Here is a 20,052-nt window from a genome sequence, read left to right on the forward strand (position 1 = left end):
TGAGGTTGTTATATGTGGACAAATTTCTTAGAGTCTAAGAGTGAATGGAACTTTGTTATGGATTCCGATATTGCATGCTGGGGTTAGCAAGTGAATTTCACTAAGTTAAGTGAGGATTTAAGGGTTAAGATTGACCTTGGGAGGTGAAAATCATGTTCGAATCAGAGATTTAGTGGTGTTGGCATTAATCATTGTAGTTAAACCTCCGAATGTTGAGGGATCGGATGATAAAATGACTAGTTAAGTTTCCTGAGGTACAGCTATGGTTTGATCTTCTAGGGAATAAGTTCGGATTTGGGGGAAGTGTTAAGGATTTTAGGTAATTGTAAAGTGGGTTGTGAATAAGTGAAGGTTGGTTTTATGGTTCGAGTAAGGGAAGTCTCGAAAAAGGGGAGATGACAATGATGGATTGTAAGATATTAAGATGATGATTAGCTTATAAGTTGCTGATGAATGGAGGTTAAAAGGGACTGGGTCTAGCGATGCACAAGGTATTAAGACTCACGTCGAGTTTTACTTTGAGTGATGACTAAGTAGAAGATTGATTTCATGGTGCGAATGAGGATAGTTACGAAGTTGGAATCGACGTTAATGGACTAGTAGATTCCAAGGGAATAGTTCGTCTATGAGTTATAGAGCGATCGAGTTAAGTTTTGAATCATGAGTGGAGATCACGAGGACAGGTTGAACATTCACTCTGGAATGCCAGAGGTGTACTGAGTTTAAGCAGAATTTTTGGACGAACAAAAGTAAAGGATCAAGTGGTTAAGGTTGTGCAATTGCGCGTAGCGTCAACCAATGTTATTTCCAACATAGAACCGACACGAGTGGTCGAGCAGGACGACATAGAGCTTAAAGTACTTGTTTGACCAGAAGGAGTTGAACATGGGACAACGACGCTGGATGGAATTTCTCAAGGATTACGATTTTACCTTACAATACCATCCTGGAAAGGCTAATGTCGTTGCTGATGCATTGAGCAGGAAGATGCATATCTCATCAATGATGGTTAAGGAACTGCAACTGCTGGAACAATTTTGAGATTTGAGCTTAGATGTGAGAGCATCTGAGGGAGAACTGAAGTTTGGGATGATCAAGATCACCAATGGATTGATGGAAGAAATCCGAGACCAACAGTTACAAGATGAATTTTTACTCGGAAAATAAGAATTTAGTAATTCAGGGTAAGGACCCGGAATTCAAGGTAGGGAGTGACAATATCCTGCGATGCAAGGATAGAGTGTGCGTACCTAACAACCCTGACTTAAGGAGGTTGATTATGGACGAAGGTCACAAAAGCAAGTTGAGCATTCACCCTGGAATGAAAAAGATGTATCAGGACTTGAAGGTGAATTTTTGGTGGCCAGGAATGAAGAGACAAGTGGCAGAGTATGTAGCTGCATGTTTAACCTGTCAGAAGGCGAAGGTGGAACATCAGAAATCTTCAGGTATGCTACAGAGCTTGGATGTACCTCAATGGAAATGGGATAGCATATCGATGGATTTTGTCGTGGCGTTGCCAAGAACTCAAAAAGGATATGATTCGATTTGGGTAATCGTGGACCGATTGACTAAGTCGGCTCATTTCATACCTGTGAGAACTACGTACAACGTGGAGAAGCTATCAGAGATATATAAAGCTGAGATTGTGCGACTTCATGGTGTGCCAACAAGCATTGTTTCCGATCGAGACCCGAAGCTTACTTCACATATGTGGAAAGCTCTTCATGAGGCTTTGGGGACGAGGCTGAGATTAAGTTCTGCTTATCACCCACAGACTGATGGACAGACTGAGAGAACTATCCAATCATTGGAGGATTTACTACGAGCTTGCGTGTTAGACAACAAGGGCAGTTGGGATACCCTATTGCCACTGATTGAGTTCACATACAACAACAATTTTCATACGACCATAGGCATGGCACCGTATGAGGCTTTGTATGGCCGCAAGTGTAGAACGCCTTTATGTTGGTATCAAGATGGAGAGAATTTGTTAGTAGGACCGGAACTTCTGCAACAGACAACTGAGAAGATCCAACAGATCAGAGAGAAGATGAAGGCTTCTCAGAGTAGACAGAAGAGTTATGCAGATCAAAGGCGCAGAACCTTAGAATTTGAAGAAGGAGACCATGTGTTTCTGCGAGTTACTCAGATTACAGAAGTTGGTCGAGCAATCGAGTCAAGAAAGCTTACGCCAAAGTTCATTGGACCTTATCAGATTACTCGTCGTGTAGGACCGATAGCTTATCAGATCGCACTACCGCCTTTCCTATCAAACATTCACGGTGTATTCCATGTGTCACAACTGAGGAAGTATATTGCTGATCCGACACATGTCATCGAGTTGGATGACATTGAGTTGAAGGATAACTTGTCTTTCGAGACACCGCCAATCAGCATTGGTGACACAAGGATAAAGCAGTTGAGGGGAAAAGAGATCGAGTTAGTGAAGGTTATCTGGAACAAGGACACCGGTGATGCGACGTGGGAGCTGAAGGAAAAGATCAAGGAACAGTATCCAGAACTTTTTACTGAACCATAAGTTTCGAGGTCGAAACTTTCTTTTTGGAGGGTAGTAATGTAAGGCCCAAGTTTTAAAGCTTTGGATAAGTGAATAAAATAAAAGAGTTTATTTGATTAAGATAAATTTGTGAAGGAAAAAGGTTCAGGAAAAGTCCAAGAATTTATCGAAACACCGATAAGAGTTATCGCACGACTAACATACGCCTAATCCTAGGTCAAAGGTATTAGTGAATAGTTAATTTACACTTTAGGACACGATGGAAACTAATTCCAAAAATCTTCAGAGAAATGTTAGAATTTCTATTTTTCGTCCTTAAACAAGTGGTTCGACGCGGAAACCTGGAAAGTACGAACGTCAAATTCCAATTCTCGGAAGTTTGCCGTAACGGAATCCCTGATAGTTCGAGAAACCTAAGATCGACAGACGATGAAGACTTTTTCTATTCGGAGCTTCAAATGAAGATTCCACCCGCGCTCTCCTATTTCTATTGTTATTTCTAATCTTTCTTCAGAAGGAAGTTTTCTCGTCCGACGATCACTGCAAAAAGTAGTTTTTCGGGATAAACCGACTTACACCAACTCATGCCGACTTTGGATCATTTGGTTTAATTCCAAGAATCCTACTTTGAGTTCTGGAATTCTGTCGCTAGAACCTATCTTAGAATTCGCAGAGGAACGCGCAGGAAAAATCGGAATCGCGAAAAAATCATTTTTCCGCATTTTCCAAAACCTATAAATAGCTCAAAAATTAGTTTTTTTGCAAAGAAAAAATCACCCATTCCCTCCCCCAAAACCGTGAGCAGCTAGAGAGAAAGAGAGGATCCGGATTTTCGCGAATCTTTGCCCGTTTTCTTCACCGATCGCTGCTAATCGAAGACCTTGAGGTAGGTAAACTATATCTCACTTCTGATCGTCAGATCTGTCGACTTTTTCTATGTTTTTCTGAGCTCAAAGTTTGGAGCTTTTTGTAAAATTGTCCAAATAGCTTGATTTCTCTGTCTAAACATCTTCCCTACGTGCCCAAGAGCACTTCTGTCGGATTAGTTTTTCCGTAATGTCGCCGGAATTCCGTCGGGATCAATTTTTGCATCAAATACCCATTTTTGAGTAAAGTCGCAACCTTTAAGCTGAAATCTATCGACTTGGCTTAGTGCTAGTAGGATTAATCGTCATAAACGTCGTTGTTGACGTCCCCATCCAATTTGTTTTTCAAAAATCCAGTTTTGAAATTCTGAGTTTAAAATAATGACCAAACTACCCCTATATCAGTTTTCGATCCGAAAATTTTTCCGAGCTTAGAACCGTCTTAGTTACGGCGTATGTTAACCTAGGAACCAAGTTTGATCGAAGAAAAATCGACCCTCCCAATTAAGGAAAGTGGCCGAGAGCTATACCAAGGGGGGGAGGAAATCCGACTTTTTCGAAAACTTGTCTTAACGCGTTAGATTGTCGTACCGCGGAGTTTGTAATGTACCGTGTAATCCTAGGACTTATCGTTTGCTGAGTTTCTGATTCATCGTGTTAATTTCCGTGATTTTTGCTTAAGGTTCTGTTGAGGAGGTTCCTGGAGATCAAGGCGAGGAACGTGAAGGAGTTTGTGAGGAAAACGCTGGAGGAGCTACAGGTGAGGGCTACTCTCTGAATTACTAGATAATGCTTTAGGTGTCGATGAAATTCGACTTGATTTATGTGTTATGCACCTAATTGCTAAATGTCTGAAATGATTTCTGAGGCTTCGGCCGAACTTGTTGAGTACTTGATGCCATGATATTGTGTGCTAAATGATTCACATGCTATGTGCTACATGGTTAACTTAGGATGTGTTGGAATATGCTGTTTATGCCTATTGGTTGAGCTGTTTCATTGATGCTATTCCACTCGTGCCTATGTTTCTGGAAAGTGAGGATTACGGGCAAGTCATGCCGAATTTTTATGAGATTTTGAGAGAGTTTGAAAGGACGAACGAAGTTCGGACCTTGTTATATTTTAATGGATCGAGACCTTCTCAGAAATTAATTGGGATTATGGGATCCCTGAAACTCATAGGAAGTATCATAAGACTAAACAAAATCTATTTTCTCAAAGAAAATTCATAAGACATTAATCAATCTCTAAACCCCTTGAACAATGATAACAACTTTAGATAAGAGCTTAGAGCCTGAATATTAGTCTTGAAGATATGAGAAGTGTCGTCGAGTCCAAGTTTTGAGGAACTTACAAGTTTTCGAGTATGTTGATACTCTTTTGCTCGATGAGCAGGTTAATGTTTGGCTATCTAAAGTTTAGCCGGAAACTATGAGTTTCCAAGTACAATCGTACTCTTTCGCTCGATGAGCAGTTTATTGTTTGGCTATCTAAAGTTTAGCCGGGAACTTTAAGTTCCAAGTACTTCGGTACCTTTTCGCTCGATGAGCAGTTTATTGATTGGCTATCTAAAGTTTAGCCGGGAACCATGAGTTCCAAAGTACATTCTTCTTCTTTTGATTAATTCATTTTGTCGCAGAATCGACATTTGCCTTAGGGTATTCTTTTTAGAGACTTTAAGTTATTTAGAACACGTGGTGACGTGTCGGGTGAGGTCGGAGACGTTGTTTGGCTAATCACTTGCATTCATGCACTCATTTTGAGGTTAATACACGGCGTGATACCGGACCTCGGTGGATTCCAAAATGGTCATAAGACCCGGATTTCCATACTTAGGACACTACGGTGGTCCTTAGTAGCAGACGGAATGGCAGACCTACGGGTTCACTGCTGATCTGACTACTTTTGTGTGGTGTAAGAGGCGCCCGAGCGGAATGGTCCCACTTTGGCCGGTGTTAGGGCTGACTCGATGGTGTCCATCCTTCTTCCGGAATGCATTTTGTTACCCAGCATTGCATTTCATGCAACATACATGCTGACTTAGTTGCTGAGTGTGATTGGTACCTGTTTATCCTATTTGAGGCATGCTACCTGTTATTATGATCTTTTATATTCATTGTGAAATATGCAACCTTAGGATGTTATCCCTAAACTTATAAGCCTGAGAGGCTAAATAATTATTATCCTATATATCTGGTTTTATTATTTATATAATTCTTTGGAGTTGACCCTCGCGTCTTCTGTGTGTGTTTGGGCGGACTACGCCATTGTCAGTTGAGTATGGCGGACTGGTACGAGACGGTCGTCCCTTCGGGGGGGACCAGGTTTGAGATGTTGGACCAAGACACCCCGGGCTCATGGGTGGTCGACCCCGCCGGCCACCGAGCTATCTATTCGGGGCGAATAATGGAGGATCGCATTGACCGGATACCAAGCCTGACGCATGGAGTTTGGAGGCACTACACTGTCAGCTTCAACTTGCCACCGGGTGTACACTGCGGGACTGGGCGGCAGCTGTTGATTTGGGATAGGGTGCAGAACCCGCGCGACCAGCTGTGGAGACCGATGCAGTCATCGACATGGTCGTCTTGGATTCAGATTCAGACGACGATCTTGGGGATGCATAGTTGGGATTAGTGTAGGAGAAGCGTCTTGGCTCTGATGTTCAGTCTTTCGTTTTGGGCAGGGTAGGTCCCCGACCTTTAGCTTTTCTTGTGGTTCTCTTTACGAAAATCACAGAGAGTTGGTTGGACTAGGGGGTCTTGTTTTAGGCCATCTGGGCTGACTTATTCTCATTTTGAGGGTTTGTGTTGCGGACACTTAATCCTTTCTTTTGAAATGTACCTTTTGCCTTCGGGCGTTACTCTCTTTTGCTGTCCGTCACTGGAGGTTTACTCGTGACGTGGTTTACTACTTACAGCGGGGGCTGTAACTATTATTGTATATTAGTTTTGTTATCTTCTGTTGTCAAGCTCTATTTCTTTCAGTTTTAATTTTGTATTATCGAGGAAAAAAAATATTCACGTTTTTCCGCATTAAGTATTTCTTTTGGTTACGAAAGTGACGCCACCGAAATCGGGGTGTTACAGTATGCCCCCCCCTTGTCGTCGTTCCCCTTGGCGAATGGTGGGCGGGGTCAAGGGCTAGGGAAGTGGGTCCGGCCTGCGGTTGACATCGTGAAGGTCAACGTGGATGCTGTAGTGGAGAGGGACAAGATGGCGGGGTTTGGTATGGTGGCGAGGGACAACGCCAGCGAGGTACTCGCGACTGCTGCAAAATTTCCAACGCTTGCTCTTTCTCCAACAGTGGCTGAAGCTTTGTGTCTTAGGTGGGCTATGGAGTTATCTGTGCATCTTGGCTTCAGACGCGTTCAATTTGAGACAGATTTCTTACCCCTCTTTCAGGCTTGGAAGAAGGCGAATGAAACTTCTTATTTATTTTCAATTATTTATGATTGTCGTAGTTTACTTTCTGCTTTTGATTATGTTGATTTTTCTTTTGTTCGTCGTCAAAGGAACTTTTGTGCTGACTACCTTGCCCGACACGCCTCTAACTTTCATGATGTTGTCTGGATAGAGGAGGGTCCGCCGGGGCTTTCTAGTTTTTTGCGTTCTGATGTATTAGCAGCTTGTATGCCAGATTCGATTTGATTTATTATAAGGGTTTTGTTGAATTAAAATAAGCATTTGTCTAAAAATAAAATAATCTAAGTTTTTATTTTGTTGAATTAAAATAAGCATTTGTCTAAAAATAAAATAAGCATTTTGAGAATAAACTTCATACAAATTTTAAAATAATATTTTTATTTCAAATCCGAAGATCGAACCGAATCAAGCCGATTGAGATTGGGTAGGTTTGGTTCGAGTCCGAAACAAAAATAAGGAAATCTAAACTAATCCAAATCGAGCATGTTTAATTGGTTCAAATATTCAAACACCCCAAATTCAAACTAAATCAATCCAATTACATCCTAGAAAAAAATACATAAACTTTCTAAAACATCAAATAATTTGATAAAAAATAAAAAACAATGGTATTAAAAGCCGCATTGGTAACGTTTGTCATCAGTAAATCAAAATGGTATTAAAAGCCAATGTTTGCATTAAAATCCGTATTGGTAAGGTAACCATTATGTTAGCATTAGTTGCAACTTGCACGGATCGATACGTCATAAATAGCATAATAGTTGACATTTGGACATTAATAGTATCTCGTAAGGAGTTTAGGCAATATCTATGCAAAAAAAAAAAAAAGAAAAAAAAAAAGGAGTTTAGGCAATATCACAATCGATGGCAGGATGAGTTTATCTAAGAGCATTTCCAATGCTAGTTCTTAATTATTTTTGAGCATATCTAATGTAAGGTTTTTAGTTCTTATTTTGGAGTTAAGAACTAAGAATTAAGAACTTTATCATTGGAGGTGCTCACATGGACTTCTTAGTTCTTAAAAATAAGAACTCAGTTCTTATTTAAGGAGTTTTGCTTTTTGAGTTCTTAGCTTAAAATATTAATTATTTCTCTCTCATCCAAATTATTTATTACTTTGTAGTTTTGTTTTATTACTTTATGAAAATAAAAAGTATAAATAATGTGGTTGGTGAGATCAAATGAATAGTGGTAAGAACTAAGAATTAAGAACTAAGAACTCATGGTTGGAGCAAAATTGCTTGAGAGTTGCTTAAACACATGTGGCAATACAGGCCCACATGAATAGTGCTAAGAACTAAGGAGTAGCATTGGAGATGCTCTTAGCACTATTCATGTGAGCTCGTATTGTCACATGTGTTTAAACAACTCTCATGTAATTTTGCTCCAACCATGAGTTCTTAGTTCTTACTCCCTCCGTTCCTTATTAACTGTCCACTTTGAAGAAATAAATTTGTTCATATATATCTGTCCACCATTTTATTTTGTTTCAAAACCATTGTTGTTTTACATATGCAAAGCACTTTATCTAATTTTCTTCCATTCATGCCCTTATTTAATATTGTATTTCTCAAGTATCACATCTTATTTCCACCAATCACAATTCTCACCAATTAGTTAACCAATAAATTGTATTCTCTCTATTTCCTATAACTCATATTAAATAATGGTGTTTCAGTCAAATTATAACATCAATTAATGAACTCTTAAACTTTGTGCAAAAACCTTAAACTACAATAGTTTTGGAACGGATGGAGTAGTTCTTAGCACTATTTTTGGTCCCACCAACCACATTATTTATACTTTTTATTTTTATAAAGTAATAAAATAAAACTCATAAAGTACTAAAGTAATTTAGATGGGAGAGAAAAAATAATTTTTTATGCTAAGAACTCAAAAAGTAAAATTCTTTATATAAGAACCTTGTTCTTGTTTTTAAGAACTAAGAACTCCACGTCATCCTCTCCAATGGTTAAGAACTCAGTTCTTAGTTCTCAGCTCAAAAACAAGAACTAAGAACCTTGCATTGGAGATACTCTATGAACATTTCTGAATTGATGTACTCCGATGTTTCTAAAGCAACATACTCCTTCCAAGTTTTGTGTAATTTTGGCTTTCCAATGCAAGTTAAAAGTTCCCAAACCCACATTTAGAACATGTTTGTTTTAAACTCCAGTCAGATTATTACTCCTTCCATTTTAAAATGATTATTGTTTAAGACTCACAATTTAAATGTTTATTAAGTGATATAAAATTTGACTAAATACTCATATTTAAAATTGTGTTATATAAAAAAGTGAGAATAATAATTATTGGTTCAGTGATTGAAAAGAATTGTGATTTGTGAAAATTGAAGGTGTTAGGTGAGAGATACTCCATCCGTTCTTTATTATAAGACAATTTTTAGATTTTCCCCCCTAAATATAAGTCCATTTCTAATATTTAGGTAACATTGATTAATTTTTCCAAACTTACCCCTACATATAAAAATCCTTGTTCAATAAAACAAGAGCACCTTTAGATACTTTCAGAGCTTGCACCGAGAGACTCAAGAGTGACAAGAGAAATTAAGTTCCGCTTTAAATCAGGAACATAGCGTACATTAGCAAATGTTCTGACAACACCATCATGAGTCTTGATCTGAATAGTACCTATCCCTGCAACCTTTAATTGGGTATCATCACCCATCAAAGACAAAACCATCGTCAACAGATTCAAAAGTGGTAAATAAGTTCTTATAAGGACACATATGAAAAGAACATCCAGAATCAAGAACTCATTCTGTTTTACTCCTCTTATTAGAAGAGACAACATATAAAGTAATGTCACCGTCAAAATCAACTTCAATATTGGCAGCTTCAAGAGTTTGTGGAGTTTTCCCTTTTTCTTACTTTTTCTTCAAGATAAAGCAATAAGGAATCTCGTGCCCAGGTTTCTTGCAATAGCAACATAATTTGTTGGATTTGCGTCCCCTTGATTTGGATCTGGACTTTTTGTATCTGGTACTCCCCTTTTCTTGAGCTCTACCTCTAACACTTAAGCCCTCACCCTTATCCAAAGAATGAACTTCAAGAACAAAATTTTCTTTGGACAATAAATTAGATTTAACATCTTCAAAGGATAATGTATCATTGTTTCCATACAACATAATTTCTTTGAAGTGTTTCTAGGTAGAAGGTAAAGAGACAACCAACAAAACAACTTTATCTTCATCATCAATTTTAATATCAATATTGACTGAATTGTTGAGAATTCAAGTGTGAGTTGAAGTTGGTTAAGTGTGGGTAAGGAGAAGACTTTATAAGAGATGTGACTCATAAACCTAATGCCTTAAGGTTTTTGGTTAAATCTGAGTTGAGATTAATTTTTTTTTTTATATTTAATTATTATATAACATAGAAAATAAAAAAACCACGTGGAAATGATGACAAGGAAAAATCGCCACATAAGACTGAAACACACTTTGTACCTAATTTGATTAAAAAAAATTCAAGAGATCCAATTTGATGCGAAATTTTTTCAGGGACCCAATTTGATTCCCTTTACAATTTTAAGTACCAAAAGATTATTTAAGCCTTTAAAAAATGACTATAAAATAGTTGTTCGGAAATTAACTATTTTCGTAGCTATTTCACAACAATTTATTAGTAGTGTTTACATGCATCATCCAAATAAGTGGTGGACACTATACTATCCCTTATTTTCCACTTAATCTTCACTCACTTTTTTTTTATCTCTTATCTTTTTATATTATATCACATTATCTCTCATATCTCTATTTTATTCTTCACTATCTTGAATGTGTGTAGATTTGGAGAGTAAACAAAATATTAATCTCTCACATCATCATTCATTTCTGAAACTTGAAAGTTTCTCTCCTATTAATTATGAAAACTTATTTGAGAGATTGAAAGGAAAAAAAAATACACTTTGAAATTTAATTTCTCATCAATGACTGCAAGAAGGATAAAACTCTGGAGGACTCTACTAAACTAACAAGAGAAATTATAAGTGACTTGGACACCACATATTTCACCGAACACTTGTATAAATTTATTCACTTATAAATCACTCAATGCTCTCATTTCTTTGAATATGAGTACTCACATTTAATATTACTAACACTTATATATATTGATGATCCATATTGGGAAACAGAACAAAGTGGTGTAAATCCTCCAAGACATTCGAGAACCTCATGAAATGTATCACCTTACTGGCTTATTAAAAAGAAAAAAACAGTATCACCTTACTCCTGTGGTGCTGTCTACCAGCAGATATTAGTCTATCACTATAATTAATGAGTTTTGTACATACCAATGCTTTCAACAAATAGCTGCAAATCTGTGTTTGTGATCCACTCCCCTTCAAAGCCAAATCAGTGCATATTTTGGATATAGGTACTGAAAAACTACATATATAAGCAACTTCTCTTAATTTTTACAATTGTGCATCATACTTTTGGTTTTATCATTTTCCTATATTCATGTAACCCAAACAAGCTCATAAAAGTCCTTCTCAACTTGATTGCCTACAAAATCCAATCTTTGATGTTGGAAAAAGGCTACAAAGGGCACAATGTCTCCATCCAACTTTAATTTCCTACACTGACCCGTTGAATTTAGACACACATTTCCTTATTGGAGCAGTTCCTAGAAAGTTCCCCTTTCTTATTGGCCTGCTTTCACACATGGAAGATTCCCTTTTTGTCAAACATCATAGATATATAGCTTGTAATTTTCACTATCATTTGTGTATCATATATATAGAGTTTGCTTCAGGGTGCTGACTTACTACCACTTTCACTCTTTGGTGGTGTTGTGCAAGTAGTGCTGTGTCGGGGGAGGATAAATGTGGCTTCTCCTAGAGGTACAAATGAACCTGAATTTCAAAACTATTGATCGCATCTTTTAAAATTTTCAAGAGTTGATTCTAATTAAAGAAAATATCAATTCTGAAGAGATACTTCTCTGAGTAGTTTATGGATTTTAGAATTGATTATAAAAAAATTAAACTGATTCAAACATATATTTTTTATGTGGGAGAGAAAGACTAAACGGTTTAATTTGTTGGGTATCACTAGTATTCAGTTTGTCGCAGGCCAAACCTTTAAGAGAGGTTATGGTACCAAAATTAGGTATATACATTCATAGTGGTGCTCGTTTGAGTATTAACTATTAACTCCCCACTAGAAAAAAAAGTGGATTAGAAACGAAAGCTTACATCACTAGATCCTATAAAAAAAAGTAGATAGCATGGAGTGTGTACATTAGATGTATTCGTAGTCGGCCAAACCTTGAAAGAGGTTGATAGCAAATGAAGAAAGTTTTGTTTTTTTATAGGGAAATGTTAGTTGTAGGGATGACAATGGGTAGGGTCTGGGTAGGGTACTATAATACCCATCCCCATACCCGCGTTTTAAAAAATTACCCATACCCGTTCCCATACCCGCGTGGGTAGCAACTTGAATGCCCATCCCCGTACCCTCTGGGTACCTATATGCCCGTACCCGTGCCCATTACCCGCAATTTAGCTAATCAAAATATATTTTTCACTATTTTTGTTAATAGAAAACAAAAAATACAACTAACTTTTTAAATAAAAAAACACTAATATAAATACAAAAGATTATCTACGTAACAAATAAAATCATTCAACTAAGAATATATTTTTTTAGAACGAATAAGCAAGAAAGATATAACTTAATTTTTAATTTTGGATTTATAATATAGTCCTAAAGTTGTAGGTTATTAACTTACTAATTTTAAAAATAAGTGGGAGTAAATTAGCAATGATTATGAATACTTTAAATAGTCACCTATTTCTTAAAATAATTAAGTTTGAAAGCTATAGGTTAAGTTGATTTGTTCATATAATACTAAAAAATAATAATAATAATAATAATAATAATAATAATAATAATAATAATAATAATAATAATAATAATAATAATAATAATAATAATAATATGTGTGTGCGGATATGGGGCGGGTTGGGTACTATAGTACCCATACCCGCACCCATACCCATACCCATTATTTTTTGCGGGTAATTACCCATACCCAACCTCATACCCATCTAGCGGATTTTTACCCTACCCATAGTGAGTATTTTTTGCGAGTACCCTATGGGTCCAAGACCCATTGCCATCCCTAGTTAGTTGTTAGAAATGTTAGTAAATTAGTCCTCTTAAAGTTTGAATTCGAAAACTTGAACTCAGGACCCTTCAACCTTCATTCCACCCAACTCTTATGTCCCCTAATCTTAGCAAATGAAGAAAGTCACATGTATCGAGGAAAAATAGTATAATGATTTATTTTGATTTATTTTTTCTATATTTTCTATCACATCACCTGCTATATCACTATATTTCTCTGTTCGCTTCGTATCTCACTTGGGTGTTAGAGGAAAAAAGTGTAATAAAATATTTATCCAAAATAAAATAAATTGAGCACCAAGTTCCTTTTCCTATGTAACAAAAAAAAAGTTAAGCACTAAGTTTCACCGGGGCAATTGAGAAAAGCTTTGATGCATTGACTGTGGTTGATTCATTATTACTTGACGACCATCTTGTCATGAAAAGGACACGTACAATATAAAAAGTCTAAGAACATACTATTGTGAATGATTGTCATTACTAAAATATTAAAGTAATATTGTTGCCCTCATCTTATGTAAGTTTTACCAATATTTGATCATAGGCAATCTTTTGTTCTTTGATTCCATCGCCTACACAAACGTCACTCAGAAATATAAGACCACATAATAGTGGTGTATGTTTTAAGCATTTGTAAGAAGATTAGTGGTCATCGTTGCCATTTAATTACCAGCATTAAAGTGCACTTTGTGCTAATAGATAACGCCTTGTGTTTGGTACCAAGGTAGGACACTCTTAAGTTGTGTTCCGTTCATTAATCATTATGCTTCTGGCTGAGTACCATCACCAGAAGAAAAGATGATGTTGATTGTGAAGCTTAGTGTTGATCGAGACGACACTATGCTAATGAACATCGGTTGAGCCCGCTCTAAACTATCATTAACATCAACATAACCTGATGTTTTTAATATGCTTTATAATTTGTCTTGGCTAGCTAGTTGAGTGAACTTAATCGACACTAATTTAAAAACAACATTGTGTCGGTTTAGCCCACGCCAACGATGCCTTAGCCCAAGGATCAACATTGATCTGATCGGCGCTAATTTTAAATCTAACTCACCACAACCCCGTTGCCTCATCCTTGCTTCCCCTCCCCTTATATCCTCCTCCTCCCCCAATTTTGTACTAGACTAAGCCAGGCTAGCAACGACTCCCCACCATCGAGCGAGACTACAACCGTACAACCGAGCAGCGATCAAGCGATCCTACCAGAAGTGCACTTAAAAGTTAAAACCGAAACTCTAGGCATGTTATATATTTTGGTTTTTTTTTTGACAGAATGTTATATATTTTGGTTGCATATTTTGATAGAGAGGTAAATGATTAATCCTTTTTGGCACGCGGTTTTAATTAGAATATTAGAATAGTGGCTATAAAGACTGATGGCGGTGCCAGATTGGGTGTGGCTATTTCAACTACCTCATAGAAATTTGAGTAGGGCATTAGTTTTAACACCCTCTCAATTAATCCCCCACTCTCCTTTATGCACCAAAATGTCTGAAATACCCTTTAAAATTTAATTTCATTCCAAACATATCCCTTTTCCTATCTTATCACTACCATCATTTTTGTTTATCACACCACCCTTCACTTTTACTCTCATCCCATAGTTTTCTTCGTTGCCACTTTTTACACTTAATATATGTGAAAACATTTCATACATTGTAATTGTGAACCGATGTATGTTCATTCTCTCTTCACCTTCTTCCTTTCGTTTTAAGTATTTCACACTCAGCGAGTGGAAAACATTTTCACATTCTTAACAGTTGGTTCCTTCACACTCTTGAGGGTGAAATTTGAAAATATTTCACACTCTTGAGTGTGAAATGAAAATATAAAAAAATCAATTTTTTTAAAATAAAATTATTAACAGTTCAATAACTCACACTCTTGAGTGTGAAATTTGAAAATGTTTCACACATTTGAGTGTGAAATTTAATTATTAAAAACTAAATATTTAAAATTAAAAATAAAATTCTTAACACTTGGTTCTTTCACACTCTTGAGTGTGAAATTTGAAAAGATTTCACACTCTTAAGTGTGAAATGTGTGAAATGAAAATTATAAAAAAACAAAAAAAAAATTAAAAAATCAATAACAGTTCAATAACTCACACTCTTGAGTGTGAAATTTGAAAATGTTTCACACACTTGAGTGTGAAATCTAATTCTAAAGAAACGAAAAATTTAAAATTGAAAATAAAGTCCATTCACACTACTGATCTTGAGTGCGAAACTGAATTGTGTTTCACATCCTTGAGTGTGAAACACAATTGTGCGAATCGAGTATCTTTATTCTCTCTTCACCTTCTTCCTTTCGTTTTAAGCGTTTCACACTTAGTATGTGTGAAAATACTATCACACTTTGACTATCTCTTTATAAGAGAGGGTATTAAGGGAATTTAGAAAATAAAAGAGGGTGTGAGATTAATAGGGGGTGTTAAAACTAATGCCCATTTGAGTAATCTTTTATTTTAAAACTTTACAATGCTATTGTCAGAATTTAAAAAATAACAAATTATATAGTTAACAAACCTATCAACATTCAACAAGATAGTATTCTCTCAATATAATTCAAATTTAAGCAGGCATTTCTGTACACGTCGATAGCAAGAACATGAAGTTTGTGAAGAAGTTGTTGTATCATGTAAAGAAAGTCGAATGTAATGGTGGAAAAGGTTCTATATTCTACGCGCCTCATCAATGGATGATCGAGTCATAATGGATTGCTTTATGCATGGCCAAGAAATTGTATTAGGACTTATGTAGACAATGTAAGTTCTTGTAGAATTTTTTGTCTAAGGGTATCACCAGCCCAATCCGGATCACAAAAGAAAGTGAGCTAAAGATCACTAGACAACGTGAGATGTATCCCATGAGAAATTGTAGATTTCAAATAGCGCAAGATGCGCTTCAGAGCTTGCATGTGATCAATTATTGGATTTTGCATATGTTGTGACAGTTTGTTGACAGGAAACACAAACGAGTAATACAGAGATAATGCAACTTGGCACCACAAGAGGCAGACTGATGTGTAGTGATCGAACTAAATATGGTTTCCATCGGTGTGACACCGGTTGTGAGCCAGCCATGTTTGTTTTCTGTCTCTAATGTAATGGTGTTGACTCAAGAAGAGACCTTTGGAGGTAGAATATCTCAAGACCCAAAAACTTACCTGGTTCCCCAAGATCCTTCGAAGAAAACTTGCTGCAAGGGACAATTTGAACTTTTGGACAAAGCTAGAGTCATTTCCCGTCAGAAGCAAGTCATCGATATAGATGAGAAAATAAGCAATGATTTTACTTGGTGTGCGTCAAAATAGCATGAAATATACCTTGAGTGTATTTGAGCTTGATTATTGCACTTAATATACAAGACTCATTCACTTTGAGTTGGCAATGTGTACATATAGGAAACAATGAGAAAATGGTGAAAGACATACGAAAAATGACGCTTCAAGTGAAGTTTCATGTGCTGGCGGAGAGACATGAGCGTGCTTGCTAGGAGCTAAGTTCGTGCTCAACAAAATGAAATTCCATGACCATGCATACCCCCACCTAACCCTGCTGACATGTATTAATATCAACACGTTTGTGCTTCCTAACCCATGGTCGTGCCATATTGCGCAGCGAATACTCTTGTGAAGACCTAATTGCTTTCCTATTTAAAGAGAGACTAGGGTATTTTGTAAATTGTGTAGAAAGTTTACACTGAGAGTCTTTACACTGTCTTCCAATTAGAACTAATCAATTCACCATGTCATCATCAATTTTGAATTCAAAAATATTTCAAATGAAATTGAGACATTTGATTTGATTTGACGCATTTATAAAAACTCTTTACATTATCTGTTCAAACAAAATAATGAATTTAATGTGTGTGCACTGTCAGTGTAAATTTTATTTACACAGTCATCCAGTTGTCAGTGTAAAACTGTTTTACATTTACAGTGCATATCCATTAAACTCCAAATTAAATTCTAATTATTATAGGGGCCTAATTTTAATAATGATTTTTTTGAAAATCATATATAAAAATATTACTATTATAGTATTTCTAAACAAAATTTATATTCATATAACTTTTTGTTTTGTACAAAAAAATATATAACTTTTTTGTTGTTTTGATGAGAGGCATGTATGGTAAAAAAATTGTTTCTAAAGAAATACAAATATGTAAATATTTTGGACTTGAGTGGAAAGTTATTTTCTGCTCATCATTTCATTAGGTCATGATTCTTTTTCTTAATTAGTTTAGGTGTTTTCATAATTGGTAAGTGTGAAACTAGCTCATATATCGCTCACGACAACAACATTGTACTAAGTGGTAGAGGTTTGATAAATGTTGATTTTCATTCACAAAAATTAAGAATCTCGAAAGAGACAAAATTAATAAAAGGTGAAATTATTATTAAAAATATAAGAAAAACGTACGAGATAAAGCACTAAGTCATTTATTGTGCAGGAAATGACAATTCACACCTTTTTCATTACAATGGAATATTCATGTTATATGTTATGCTTGTCTTTGTGGAGTCAAGACCCAAAGATAGAATTGTCATTCAGTGCTTAGAAGAAAAGTAAGGAATCATCACTGTTATATTATAAGACAAATATGACTCCTTTTTCCAGAATCAAATGTTCTCTTATTTTTGTTAGATTTTCAAAGATCGTTATTCATAAGTTCAATATATACTCTTAAAATTGGACCTGTGTAGGGCTGATTAACATTGAATTGGTTGATCGAAAATAGTCAAAATACTAACTGGATTTAAATTTAACAACTGATAAAATGAATTTTGAAGAATTACGGTTGATGTAATTCATTTTCTATATTATCATTTAATACTTATTCATATATCAATGACTTAAATAAGTTTTTGGTCCCTAACCTTTACTAAATGCTTGGTTTTCGTCCATCGCCGGAGCAAAGGTGGGTTTTAGTCCCTAACCTTTGCCACAAGATTTAGTTTTCATCCCTCCGGAGCTCTAGGTCAACGCCGGAGCTCCGGTGGCCCATGTGGCAATGCCACATGAGATTAGTGAGCTGACGTAAAATTTATTTTCTTATAAATAAAAAAAACCTAATTAATTTAAAAAAATTGTTTAAAATTCGAAAAAAAAAACTTAATTTATTTAACTTTAATCCCTAATCAAATCTTTAATTATAGTCCTAATTTTTTTAACTCTAATCCTTCTTCACCATCTTCATCTATCATCTTCAACAAAACCCAGAAAATAAATTCTAATTCTCAGAAAATAAAAAGCAATGTCTAGGAAAACGAAAAATCAAGGAAGATAGAGCAAATGCTTGAAATCTCTGCTAAATTCACCACCAAATTGAAGAAATTTTAATTTTGAGAAACAAAACACAACCTGTTTCCCTTCAATTTTGAGATTCGTTGAGATAAACTCACAAACACAAAACAAGCAGTGTGAAAATGGAGAAAAGAAGGTGACCCGGATCAGATTTCAAAGGGAATAATCACAAGAAATGAAGAATAACACATAAACTAAATATGCATGTCACAAATTTCCACAATCACCATCAGTCCATCACCACCAGTGTATTTTGACCAAGAACATAGAACCCATAATCGCAAACCCAGAAAAAATTTGAAGACCCGAAATCTTTTAATCAAGGAAACCCATAATCCAGCACCGAGGTACATTCCTGAAGTTGTGAGAGACACAGATCTGGATCTACATCCCAAAGTTTGCATCTTTTCAGTCAAATAATGCGTCTTTATGTTCAATCAGGCTTGGATCTTGTAGTTTTTGCTTAGTTTTGACTTAAAGTTTCTAGCTTTATTTTCATGGGCATCTGTGAAGGAATAACCCAGAATAAGCATTAAAAACCCAGAAGCACATGGGCATTGTTGTAGCCTGCTCGAAACATTTGAGATGGAATGGTGGAACGTTGAAAAATGAAAACATTTGAGATGGGGTTGTGTGGTTTCAACGAGGGAAGTGCCATTGATGACAATGATAATGATGTTGCTGCCTCCATGCGACACGAGTTTGAGGATCAATAGAATTGGGAATGAAACACAGTAGTGGTGGTGGTGTATTTAATTTCAGAGTTAAGAGTTTTTAATTAATCAGTTAATTTCCTTTTTTAAAAAAATTTAATAACACGTGACTTCATTAATCCATGTGGCAAAGGCCACATGGATCACCGGAGCTCTGGCGTTGACCCAAAGCTCCGGAGGGATGAAAACCAAATCTTCTGGCAAAGGTTAGGGACTAAAACCTACATTTGCTCCTGCGAGGGACGAAAACCAAGCATTTGGTAAAGGTTAGGGACCAAAAACTTATTTAAGCCTATATCAATTGACTTTTGGGTCTTTTTATTTTTCTTTTACGAATTATATTGTGATTAATTAAATTATGAAGACCTAGATTTTATTAAACTAAAAGCACATATGATCACGCGCCTTCCAAATGCCCAGCCCACCAAATCTGCATGTGAAATGAAGTCCTCGAGACCCAACTCCCTTCAAAACAAACCGGTTAATGGAGGAGTCTATTGTTTCACAGATGCTCTACGAGAACCACACATGCTGCATAACATATGTAGGCATCGAGGAAAGCACTGATTGCGCCAAAGTCAACCTCCCAACTTGGTTAAGCAGCCTGCCCTTCCAAGAAGAAAGTACTCGTTCATGAATCTTGTCCACTACAAACTGGAAATCTGCTCGGGTAACCCGTGAATTAAAGATAGGAAACCCAAGGTACCGTCCAATATCCGGAGAGAATCGCACCGCTATGATTTGCTCAATCTGATCTCTCAACCTTGGAGTAAGGTTTCATGGTACCATAACTCGAGACTTGCCCTCATTAACTCGCAATCCAGATGCTCCACAAAACATTGCAATAACTCCCTTTGCCACCTAAAGCTGAGACTCAGTAGCCCTAGTAAGCAGAAGAAGATCATCCGCAAACATAAGATGAGAAAGCGACATCCCGGGCTGAGCCACCTCCACCGCGGTCCACCCCCCTCTTGGATCGCCGATGAGATCAAGGAGCTCAAATGCTCCATGCAAAGGACAAAAAGATATGGGGATAAAGAATCTCCCTGACGC

Source organism: Lotus japonicus, chromosome 3 (assembly GCF_012489685.1).
Source record: "Lotus japonicus ecotype B-129 chromosome 3, LjGifu_v1.2".
Taxonomy (NCBI): Eukaryota; Viridiplantae; Streptophyta; class Magnoliopsida; order Fabales; family Fabaceae; genus Lotus; species Lotus japonicus.